This window comes from Dromaius novaehollandiae, chromosome 13 (genome assembly GCF_036370855.1).
Source record: "Dromaius novaehollandiae isolate bDroNov1 chromosome 13, bDroNov1.hap1, whole genome shotgun sequence".
Classification (NCBI taxonomy): domain Eukaryota; kingdom Metazoa; phylum Chordata; class Aves; order Casuariiformes; family Dromaiidae; genus Dromaius; species Dromaius novaehollandiae.
In genome coordinates, this window is record NC_088110.1 from 16,708,641 (window position 1) to 16,721,567 (window position 12,927).

A 12,927-nucleotide genomic window follows, 5' to 3' on the forward strand; every position below is an offset into this window, starting at 1 on the left:
GAATATACATTCTGCTCAGGTCTAGAAGATGGTATTGATGTTAACTGTTAGAATTGAAGTGAGCAGGAACTGACCATGTTGACAAACAGTCTGTAAAGATTTAAAGTTACAGGTGAAGTGTAAGAAATCCATGTTTTTCAAAGATCAAGAAATAGAGCTCTATCTTTAAATGCAAGTTTTAATTACAGTCCCCGTGAATGGTGACTCATCTTTAAAGGACTGTTCATGAGCTATTCATAACTGTTGACAAACATAAGGATTTTTCAGTCCTTCTGGATTCTTTCACAGACCTGAAACTGTTTGTTAAACCTGTATATCAATAATATATGAAACAAAAGAAGAATCTATAGCTCTCTCAGGGACGCTGCTTTCTATTCTATCATAGGAAATGTGAGTGTTGCATTCTCTTGAAATTGCTGTGTATTTTATCTTTGTCAGGAAGAGATTGCTTGGGTTCTGTGCTGGTAAGAAGGACAGGGTTATATTCAGGCTAATTATTCTTTCTTGAAAATAATATTTGAGCCACTGTATCATACTTTCTCATAGTACATAGTGAAAAAGAAAAGGAGACTGGAGAACCCATGGGGTTTCCCTGTTTAGCTGCCTTGCTAACATGTTGCTGTATAATCAGAAGCAGTTATGCACCACATTGAAGAAGATTATGGCTTCCAGCGTTCTCCTCTTGTGGGCTTCTGTCTTTTTCTGAGAAAAGCTACCTATTAGTGGAGCTGGCACAGCTGAGACAGGGAACTATGGTACAGCTGATAAGCACATACAAACTCAGAAACCATTTGTGGTCAGTAATGAGACATCTAATGTGGCTGCAAATTCTAGGTATGGGGGGGAAAAAAAAAAGGTTTGGTTTAATCATGCTGTGATTGTGATTTTGACTGCCTGTGATCCCAATTTGTGTCAAAAAAGAAGAGCTGTATTTGATAAGCCAAGACACGTTTGTTATCTGTATCATTTTTTTGTGTCAGAATATCTGTAACAGAACTGAGTAAGAGTGCATTTATGCTGCTAATATTTTGCTGAAGAACATCGTGCAGCAGAATGTCTTTTCAGTTAACTTTGCCATCAATGTCCATTTACATACCCAATGATCCCATCTCCCTAGGCAAACAGAATAGTCTATTTCCTATATTCTGAGTAAATGTGAAAAGGCAGCTTTACTGACTTGATAAATAATCTCAAATATTTTACTTTACTTCAAGGTCCTGCTATTTTCAAGACTTTATTATCTCATAGTCAGATAATTGTTAATCTCATTATTTATCCAGTTTGTATTAAAGTCAGTTACAACTGTTTTATTAGTATTAGAAAAGTATAAATAATAAACTTGTAGGCTAGTGATAATTATGAATTTAATTGAACTTCCAATAAATGATGGAGTCATAAAATGAATAAATAGTTAGACAGCAGATATAACATGCCATGAAATCTCACCTGCTGAAAATACAGCATATGTTATTTAAAGGTGGCCAGGTAAATTCAGATTAATTTTTATTGGAATTTGTTGATTTGCAAAATCAGAATATTGGGCAGTGATTTAATTGAAGTTCTTGTAGAATATCACCAACCTGCAGGAGATGAGGGTTTTGGTGTCTTTGGTGCTCGAATGTCAAGCCAAGAAACGTGTCTCAGGCACTGGTCAAGCAGTGCTTCCCAGCTGTGTAATTTCTGGATCAACCACTGGGAAGACTGCCCCAAAACTAGGACTCAGTTCCCTTTTGTAGAAAGTTTAGAAACATTTAGTTCTCATTGTTATTTAGAATACAACCTGTTTTGGGTATGAAAATACAACAGTGTTCCCTCATCTTTCACTGTGCAGAGTTCATGGCATTGTCTGTTATTAAGAATCCTCAGTACTTGAAATAATATAAATTTGGTTTTAGTTGCAACTTCTGATCCGTGACAGTTAAGGTCAGCCTTCTTCATGTCAAGTGTCTGCCTCAGACTTTCATTGTATGTAAGCCTTATGGCTCTGCAGCTAGTAGTAGATATGGACAGATCTGGAGAAAGAGCTTGAGACTAACAAGGGAAAGACAAGGGTGTGAGCTAATTGGGAATAGGGACTTTGGAGAAGAACCCACCGTGAGGAAGGTGAGATTGAGACACCGTGGGGATGGGCAATCCGAATGTTTACACAGGAGAAACAAGTGAAGGAAACAATGAAAAAAGGAGTGGAATTGGCTGGAAAAGAAGGCTGAAGACAAAAAACTAAGATACTGGGAACTTGGGAAGCTAATCAAATGACTGAGGATGAGTGTGGCAGTCACTGGGAGCTGGATGGAAAGGATGAAGGTGAGGTAGGTGGAGTGGACACCCCACTAGGAGGTTCTGGACATTGTAGACAGGACTGAATGAAGAGGGTGAATAGCAGAGGTTACACCCATTTAGCGTGAGATGAAATTGTGCAATGGAGGCAGCACTGAGATAGAAAGAGGAGTGGGACGTGGAGACAAAGATGAGGGTGAGAAAATGATAGGGAAAGGCAATTCTTGTGATATCACTCTCTGTTGTGTAGCATGGAAAGTGACCTGAGTTACCAGAACTTTGTCAGTCTGATGCTGACAGGGAGCACTGCTGGCCACATGTTTAGCTGTGGTCCACTGAGAGGAAGATGATATTTCTAGTCTAATAACATTCCTTGCCACTGGCTCGACAGTAGCTTCATAATGTAAAAATCAAGTTTTACAAATTGAAATTATTCAGCTGAAATTATTAAATAATATTGCTAATAGTAAGCATCCTTTTAATTTCCTTGTCTGAGTTCCTAGTACATAAAACAAGGATAATCATACTCATCTCTGCCATATAGTTAACATTGTGAAAAAGAATGTGTCCATGTCTATAGCATGTTCTGACACCAGAGTAATGAGCACCAGAGAAAATCCACAAGGATATTAACAATTCTGTCTTGGAGCAAGGCTTGTGTTTTAGGTAGTAAAAGTACAGGGCCATGCTTTGACCAATGAGGAGAAAAAAAATATTGAAAAGCTGCCTATTAAATGAGAACTCTATTCTGTGTGCAGGAAGACCTAGAGGTGTCTTTCTTTTTATATCTCTATATATGTTCGGGTACAGAGTCCAGTGTGCCTTGAAATTTGAGAGAGAAAGAGAGTGCTATTGAGTTCCTGGGTTGTAAATCGGTTCCTGAAACCATTCGTATGCAAATAAATAATTTCCTTTTAGGACTAGAAATTTATTTGAGAATTCACCTTATTTTACCATGTGTTTAAGCCGTACTGAATCTGAAGGTAGTAATTGTAGGAATTAGGCCGTGTCTGAGAAGCTGGTTACTAAAATGATGTATTCTGGATTCATCCTTCCTTGTCTGTCTTTCTGAGGCAGGGAGGAGGAGCAAGCCCGTTGACGTTCTGCCCTCAGCAGAGGACAGTGGAATAAACTCAGTGAAGGTTAGGTCTGTATGCAGCACAGTACAACGGAGGCCTAGTGTCAACAAGGACCTGTATGTGTTATTGTAATACAAGTAATTAGTAATCATTATTTATAGATGAATACTGACTCTGCTGTTATCAGCTGCCCAGGTAAGCAGCTGTCGTGGGCCTCTGGATTTTGTTAAGTATTTTCAGATGAATTTTGGGAATATACATAAGATGGTCAGATTTTGAGCCATTCTTTTATCTTTGTATCATTTGGATCATTTAAAAGCTTCAGTTCTACATTTTGTACCTCTTTCTCAGCTTTTTAAAGTTTTTTTTTCCTTCTACTGTGCCCTTTTAAGAGGTACCTGAACCTGTTTTCTTAGACAAACTTCAGTGCAGATCTTGGAGATCTTCAGAGATCTCCCTTACACAGCTGTGTCTCTCCTTTGGTTTGCCTTTTGTGGGCATTGTGTTCTCGGGTGGGCTGCGTGACAGCCAATTCCTTGAAGCTGGGGAATCCATATATGATTTGGAAAGAGCTCCTGAGAAACCATGATATGCTCCTTTGCCTCTTAACTTCAGTCTGTGGTATACTGCAAGTCTTTGGCATTCACAACACCAAAAGAGAGGAGTGCAGGATAGCTGGTCACCTGTCCTTCTAGCAAGAATGCCCCTTTAGGGAGACTTAAAGGACAGCTGAGTGAGGAGAGGACCATATGGCTTTTTGGCTGTTCTGTGCGCATAGAGTGATATAAGCACTACCAAGCTTGTGTGGGTAGAGAAATCCAACAGTGATTCAACCATCATTAAATTAGTACAGATGTCTCCTGCAGCCTCCCACAGTAGTCTTCACCATGAGCTCAGACAATTTGGATAAAGGTCTAGACTAAATCATTGCTAAGTCTATATTGATTCTGGCTGTTTTGAGATTGACATATGTTACACACAGCTTTTGTGATACTGATTTGTACAAAATTTGTCTGTATTTGAGTTGGGCAAAAGTTTCTTTTGTGAGGATATATGGGACAGTGACCTCTGATTTTGGATGTTTTGAATTACAGACAGGCTAGCTTCTTACAGTAAATGGCATAAATACTCCAAACAGTGTCCACACTTACAATCAGAGCATTGCTATTTTTTATGCGGGGAAAACAGGTCAGGTATCTGATGTGCCAAAAAAGTGGTAACTGTCACAGAGACTTTTGTCTCCATATGTATTGAGAAGGGGACTGCAGGACTCGATACTACTTCCTAGAGAATCAGGATTAACGTATTAGTGAATATCAAACCCTGCCAGACTGGGCACACTTGTTTATTCCTGCATGTTTAATATTGTGTTTTTGGAAGGGTTTGTGTTCTTCCCCTCTCTGTCAGTTCTTCCAGAAAAGCATTAGTAATTACAGAAGCTATGATCTATCTCTGTTGGTTTGCAAAATATTTCAAATGTAATGGTATTGCAAAATGATTGTATTATGAGAGACATAACCTTTGCAAGTCAGTCTGTAAGAAATTCACAGGAATGCATGGCTTAGTAAAAATGCATGGGAAATTACATTAGGAAGCTTTGAAAGCCACACAAATGATGTGGCTAATAATTTCTTGTGAAACTGCATGAAATCATAATAACTGATTTCAGCCAGGTTCTCCTGAATAACATAAAATTCTGCACCAGTTATCCGTGATAAACATCTAACTGCAAGAAAATGGGGAAAAATAATGAAATTATCCTCATGTTATATCTATTTAGTTCTGATGTATGATGTTGTGATGTTAGTATCTAACTACAAATGTGCATCTTCAAAGAACTTATGTTTAGTTTATTAATTTGCTTTATTATAGCATTTCTTTGTGTTTATTTTCACATTTCAGTTAAATTGATAATTGTTTTTTATACGAAAAAAATTATTTACTGTACCCATTTGCGCAGTTCACAGTTTAGTGTAAATACGCTCAAAAATCAGTTATACTGTCACACGCAAGCAGAGTTTGTATGAGAATCAATATTTAAGTATTCGCTGTTTAATTTTTCAGTTCTATTCTTTTCCCTGATGAAGCAGGTACCTTCCCAACAGTTTTCAATTTTAGCTCAAAGCTGGCTGGCTGCATAGCTGATGTTTATGTTTTTAAACTCTTGATGTGTTTGACAGCCAATTGCTAGAAAAGAGCTTCTATTTGGACTGCCAGCTTTATACATTATGTGGTTTTAGACAGAGCACTCTCTTTCTTATGTTCAGACGCTGAAGTATGCAGAGCAGTCACCTGAAGTTTGAAAAATTGCCTGCATAAAACTGCACCTTTATGCTTTCAGGTTTTGTAATGTTATTCTGTGTAATGGAGTACATTCTACATGGATTGGAAATTCTGGGATTAAGAAGGAAAACAGGTTAAATATACTATCTCTGGGATACTCCTAATCTTTGTGTGCAAAGCATGTTCAGAAGCCAGGGTGGTGAAAGCAGCTGAAAGCAGAGCATTTAAGAATTGTAAAATCATGACAGCTTAAATATGTTTAAATAAATAGAAACATCCTGGCACCTTTGACCAAGCTGGCCTATTGTATTTTTTTCTGCTTCTGCTGATCTAGGCTATAGCTTGTCTAGTTTGACAGATTTAGTAAGCAGCCTTCAAATTACTGCTGTGGGTATGCAATGATTAACTTTTTTATTCCTCTTCTGCAATCCTAAAAGTATGTATTATGAGATATTGCTCTGACATTCACTTGAGAAAATCATTTGAAAAACACAAAGAGGTCTTAGCGCTCAAGTACCATGTACTGTGTGCCTGAGAATGAAGCCTAGCAAGTTATAATAAGCTTTTAAAGAGGAAAGGAAAAATACAGCTCCAACAACACAGAAGAAAAGCTCAGAACAGTGTGAATAACAAGATGATGATTAAGGGAACAAAAGGGAAGGATGTGGTATATAGGAACTGCCCAGCTTCTAGCTAGCACCTTGAATGGGATGTTCCCACCGCTTAGGTTGGTTCCCACCATTTTTTTGCTACAGCCTTCCCCATCTTTTGTCTGTATTGAGGAAGGAGGAGCAAGATAGGCTCTGCTGCCGGTAGGAATTGTCAACCAGAATGGGAACAGCCTTCTGAAGCTGTGTTTGGAGATCTCGCACAATCTTAAAGATACCAGAAACTGGTTCATTTCCAGGACTGACAAGGTTGGGAAGGAAGTAAATGGCTCTACTGCTATTGCATTGAGATGGGAAGAGAGAGAGGTGTGCAGGAGGCACTGTTAATTAGAATGCATGAAGCTTGACCCCGAACAGTGGGAGATTAGAGAGAGAGCTTATTTTTTCCCATAAAGACACAAAAGAGGGAATATGTTTTACATGACTGAAAACTCTGGCTTTGCATGCAATTTTTGAGGCTCTCTATACCCACTTTTTAGCCCCCCTGTGGTGAACCACAGTGCACTGTAGATGAAATAATAGAGAAGTAAACGAGAGAGGAAAGGATGGCTATCAGGCAGTGTGACACAACTGCACCGAACACTTGCAACTATTAGAAATGTTGGGTTAAAAAATTAAGACCCTTTTACAGGAGGGGTGTCTGCTGCAACACAAGAAAGGAACAGCAGACAGGGCTCAGAAATAGTTGCATGAACTCCAAGCTAGGCAGAAAGCCAGCTACAAAAAGGTGCCAACCATCTGAGGCCACTTTACACAGGACAGTCGGGCATTAAATAGCTGCAGAAAGCAATGGCAAAAGGCAGTAGTGGAACTGCACTGGGACGCAGGTCATATGTGGTGGCTGCGTTCTCAGGACAGAAGGGGAGACAGATGGTATCCCCAAATGGAAAGGGCCAAGGCTAGAATTAGGAATACAGAAAGCCTCAGCTATCATCTGGCCTAACGTAAGGATTCAGAAGAAATAAGGTGTGTGAGAAATACAGAAAAATCAACCCAAAACCATGTGCTGAAATGATGATAGCAAAGAGTAGAAACAAACTACCCTGTGTTTGTTGCTGCCACAGACCCTGAAGGTGAACACATGGCTGTGGATTTGGGGAAGAGTTTGCATGCCAAGCAAATGTGAATCAGCACCTCTCTGTATAACTATTCTAACTATTATAAGTATTAAAAATGGAATACTGTGATTAGCTGGAGATAACTGTAGAGAGCTTTTTTGGAATATTTTAGGTAGTCCTACAGTCTGGATATTTTTTCCTACTTCAGATCTATTTGAGACTGAAATTGGGCTTATCTGTTCCTTCGTTCTCCCATCTGTAAAAACGAGGATAACTTTCTTTTTCCTCCCAAGGTGCTGGGTGAATATATACATTAGCAGCAAGAAATTCAGATAAGCTGGTGATGCAGGTGATACGTGAGAGAAGTGCAGAAAGGACCAGTGGTGGTCTCACTAGGCAGGACTTCGATCAAGATTCAGCCAGTTTCCTGATCTATTTTCTTGAATCAGTAGGTCATCATCAGTAAACTAGAACAAAGAGATTCTTAGATCCCAATCTTGTCTCCACTTTTTAAACAACAGTTCACTCTGTTGTATTATACAATGAAACTGAAAGGTAAGCAATGAAAAGCAGTTTGTGCGCAGTTGTAGTGTAAATATAAACAGAGACAAAACTAGCAAATCAAGTAAAATAAAAAGACAGTGGCAAAGAATAAACCAGAAAACAAAAGAAGCCATCTGGAATCAAAAATAGTGAAAACGACACGGTAGGAAACTGAGGCAAGCAAAAGCAGAGGTTACACTCTTAAATGAAAGTATTAGGGATATTATTGCTTTAATTCTCTTTTGAATATGGTTATGAAACTGCAGCTGAAAAGCATCAACAGTAATGTCTTTTGACAGTTACTCTAGAGGCTTCAAGTTACATGATCCTCATATCTTAAATGAGACCTTTGTCATCCATGGACATGTCTCTGTTCTTTCTGAAAGTGTTCAGAATACTGACATTATGTCAGGTATATCAAGTGTGCGCCCCGGTTTGTTATTACCCTGAATAATAATGCAGTATTTCTGGTTTTCCTCTACCTCGTTTTGCAACTATAATTCTCATTACCAAAGATGGGATCAGCCTATCCATGAAGAAAATGATGGATTCTATTAAACTGAAATTATGCTCACTTTATTAATTCCACATTGTGTACAAATGAATTGAACCTATCTATAATAGTTTAATTATGAATGATTTTTTATACTCTGGGTCATCAATGAATGTGCTCATTTTCTGTTGTGTGTCACAGCTCATCAACAACAAACACAAAAACCTTCCATAAAACGTAATGATTTTTGTATCATTTAGGGAAGGAAACAAAAAAGACCAAAAGGTTACCTGCAGAAAGGAACACATGATGAGTAAGGTGCATTACAGTTATTAAAAGCAGTTATGTATATAAATGATTGCAAAAGCCACTGAAATCTTTCCAAACTCTTACAGAATGAGCTAGAGCTTCTTAGAACCTATGGGATTTAGAAAAGAGTTCTAAAAGCTAAAACTCATGTCTCTAAGTTCATTAAATGGGGTCTGCCTCATAAATAAGGAATTTCTGTTGCATAGGAAAAAAATAGGAAAAGTCGAAGCATTAGGGTAGCGTATGTATGTGTGTGTTGTGTGTGTGTCTGTGTAACATCAGGTGAAAATGTCAGTGGTTCACTAGTTAATCCTTTAAGAAAGATTCCAAAGTTAAGAACATTCCTTCATAGAAGAATGATACAAAGTTTTAAAGGCATGTTATGGCTTTTCCCTTGAAACAAGTAAGGGGTAATTCTCTTGTAATTATACAAGGATGAATTAATTACTTTCCAACTAACTCAAATAAAAACTTGAATACATAATGCCTTTTGTTCTCTTCTTAATTAGAAATGTCTGTGAGTATTTTCATGATACATAGATTTTCCTCCTCTTGTGAGTTATTGGTAAATTTATACTTTTTGACTAAATATCAGGAAATCGGGGTTACAAATCCTCCCTCTGATAATCTAACTCATTATGGGCTAATCTGTATCAAGTTGTACATCAACAACACAGTTGGAGAGGGAGGAAAGTGCCCAATCCTACTACAAAGGCCAGTCAACAAGTTTCTGCTAATTCTGGATGTGGACCAGACCTGGAGTGCGTTGTGCACTTTTTCCCTGATGGTGAGCCTCTGGCTTGAATTTGCAAGTCAGTGTGCTGAGCGCATCATCATTTTGCCCATCGTTTGGCGAGGTAGCTGGTTGAGAGCAGGTGAGACAGTCACCATCTGCAGAAGAAACTCATATATTTCTCTGTGCACCAGGAATTACTTAAGAGCTTCGTAAACCTAGCTTGGAACTTGTGCTGTGTTGGTCTATACATGAAGTCCTTGGCTACATACATACAACCAAGTATCTTTGAAGAAAACATAGTTAAAAATGTAAAGAATGAGCATCTGTAGAGTAGAAGAATTTAATATGAATAACATGCTCATGTATTTGTTTTTTATTGCAGAGTAGTGCTTTTAAATCTGCAGAACAGAGAGGTTCTTTGAATAAGTTTCATCTCTGCAGTTTCTCTTGCATTGATTGTAATTATGCATGTTTGTAATGTATGTACGTGGGAGACTATAAATATATGCTATATATTTGAATAGTGTGTTGGCAACACTTCTAGATATGCATTCATTATTACTGAAAATAATGTTAGTTTTGTGGTAGTACACTGTGTGCTATTAGCATTAATCCTGGCTTTGTTGATCATCATCTGTATTATAACACAGAATAGCCAGGGAATTAATAATGATTAGAAAGTCCGGTGTTTTGAGAGTTCATTTTGCGTGAAGTTCATTTTTTTTAGGAGAGGGCCTGTGCTGAGGCTACAGGAGAGCTGTTAGTAGGGTATTAATACAGAGCATCTGCATCACCATTAAAACTAGGAGAAGATCCAGAGCCTCTCTTGTTGCCATAAATCCATGCACAAATTGGGTGATGGGGTTGCATCTGCTACTTTAAGGGAGGGGGATGTTTGTGTGTCCCACAGGGAAGGCATTGATGGAGGAAGAAGATGATTTCACTTCCTTCGAAGTCTCGTTAACTGAATCTCATGTAAAAGAATTGAGTCTGACTCACTGAACATAAGTTTTCTAGTAAATGTGCATTCCTCTTAGTTCTGGTACCATATCAAGTACTAGGACATATGGACTAGCTATTGATGTTTCCTCTGTTAAATAGAAATTCCTGTTATATTTCTAAATATCATTCCGAAAAATAGGTCATCTTTCAAACACAGACGCAATGAATAAAGCTACAGGTGTGGAAAGCAGTTTCACATTTGCAACATTTGTGAGGCGTTTTCAGCAGAAACTGATATTCATTTATCATATTCATTATGGCTCTCTATCATTCACCTAGACCCTATATAATTATGTGTTTAATGATCTTTAACCTTCACATGAACACAGCTTGCTGAAGCTTGACGATTGCTTCAAATTATCATTCACATCTTGTAGAAGAGAGTAAATGTTACTTGGAAAAAAATACTGTGCTTTCTGGCTTAGAATTTCACTTCAGTTCTGTGATTTGTCATTGTAAGTAGATGTGGGTGTTTTAATCCTAAATCAAAATAATGAAATGATTTCAAAAAATTGACTCTTCCATAGGTCATTTATTATAATATTTTGATATTAAAGTGTAAGAACTTTGATGTCTAGAAAAGACATCTTAATATATCACTGTAAAGAGTACATATGATTTCAGTAAATGCCATAGTTATAGTTTGTTTTTATTAAACAGCTAAGATTACTATCATTTTTGGCACCATTAATCTTGGGGTAAAAAATTGGTCTTCTACAAATCATACTCAGTTTCAACTTTAAGGTTATAAAATGCTTCTGGCACTTCCACTTTTTGTTTAATATTTAGTCTGTCATTTTATAGTGTTTCAAATAGCAATGTCTTTTTTTTTTTTTTCTGTTGATACATAGGAGTTTAACCATTTCTTCTGGTAAGTTAATACTAATCACAGACTCATTTTCATTCTAACTGTTAGCAAAGCAATGCAGAGATTTTATAGGTCTCCCTTCATTTATCCCACTTCTGATTTAGGGACCGTAACTTTTTGTTGTGTAATACAAATAAGTCTTACGCTGGAGAGTATACTGATAGCCTCTCCTACTTATTACCACATAGCAAGTTGGAGAGTCTTTGTACATTCTTAAACCGATGTGCAGAATCTCCAGTTTATCCAGCCAGTGCCCACTTAGAAATTCAGAATATACTTTTTCACCGTAAGTGTTTGTGTACTTCAGTGAACTGGAGATGTTCCCAATTGCTTTGTTGAGCTGTGAGTGTCCAGACAATGTTATGATACGACATCATTGTAATTCAACTAAGAATATTCTGCCAAAACACTCATGTGCAGTGTTAATAGCATATATATTTTATTCAGGGATCAAACAGATGCTTAAAGTATAAGCAATCTGTTTAAAACAGACAGATTCTGGACTGATCTTGACAGGTTCTGGGACCCTGGAAATAAATGTTTACACTACGGATACATCCTGACACTTAGACAAAGTAGAAACCTACTCTGAAAGAGAATAATCTTTAAGACAAAAGAAAAGTTGTGTTAATAATACTTTGCAGACAAAACTGCAGGATCAACCAACATGAGAGTGCTGTCAAACTTAAATTATGGAGATTATTCTCAGGTAAAAGCTAATGGCAACTACAAAAGGAAAAGAAATAGCAGACCAAGGTTTTGGGAAGAGGACTCAGATGTCACTTGAAGTCTATGTGTGCGTTTATGTGAGTTAGGCAGGAAGAGTGAACTGGTTTGAGTCCATTTGTATTCACATGCAATTAAACTGCTTTTTTAAAAATGTTAAAATGATGGTGTGGTAATAATGTGTTGCCCAGCAAAACACAGGGGATGAAGTCACATGTCTTATAGGCAGTGGGAGTGCCAGTATTACTGCAGAGCAGAGAATGCACTGATGACCCTGGGTTTTGTTCAGTGCCTTTTTGTGTCCAAAGCACTTGGAAAGAAAATAATATCTGCGAAAGTCTCTTGTTGCCCAAATCCAAAACACTGGGTAAATACTGGATCGACTGGAAAATCAGACCTAACTACAGTTGTCCATTGTGCTCATTGCAGTAATTTGAGATTCCTTTTCATAAGGTGCTGTTAAAGAGTTGTCTAAGCTCTTACTTCTGAACAGTTAATTTGCAGATACAACTGTATATGACCAGTTATCTGTGAAAGAACCTGCACAGCCTTCCTATGGTAGGACATAAAACCTACTTGGGACATGGCTGTAGCTAGTGCTATGAGACTTTTTTCCCCACCTGTTTTAATATACTAACACTAGTTCTTGTATCAAAGGACAATGCTGCCAGGCCTTAGCACCGCTGCTATGAATCAAAGCACAAAATGCATAACCAGCAACAATGTCTGTTGAGCTGTATGCACAAAAATCAGCAAACAGGACCAAGTCTAGTAGTAGTTGTTGCAAGGCAAACAGGTTGTACATGTCCATCTTTCGTGAGGTAAAGATAAATAATAAAAAATGCAAGTTGCAATTTTAATGATGTTCTCATTGAATGGGTTAGA

General features: G+C 37.7%; 1 protein-coding gene across 1 annotated transcript in view; it reads left to right on the plus strand.

Annotated features, from left to right (window-relative positions):
• The window catches only part of CDH8 (cadherin 8), a 152,076-nt gene that overhangs the window by 41,334 nt on the left and 97,815 nt on the right, over positions 1 to 12,927 (plus strand). The gene's annotated exons all lie outside the window — the stretch shown is intronic.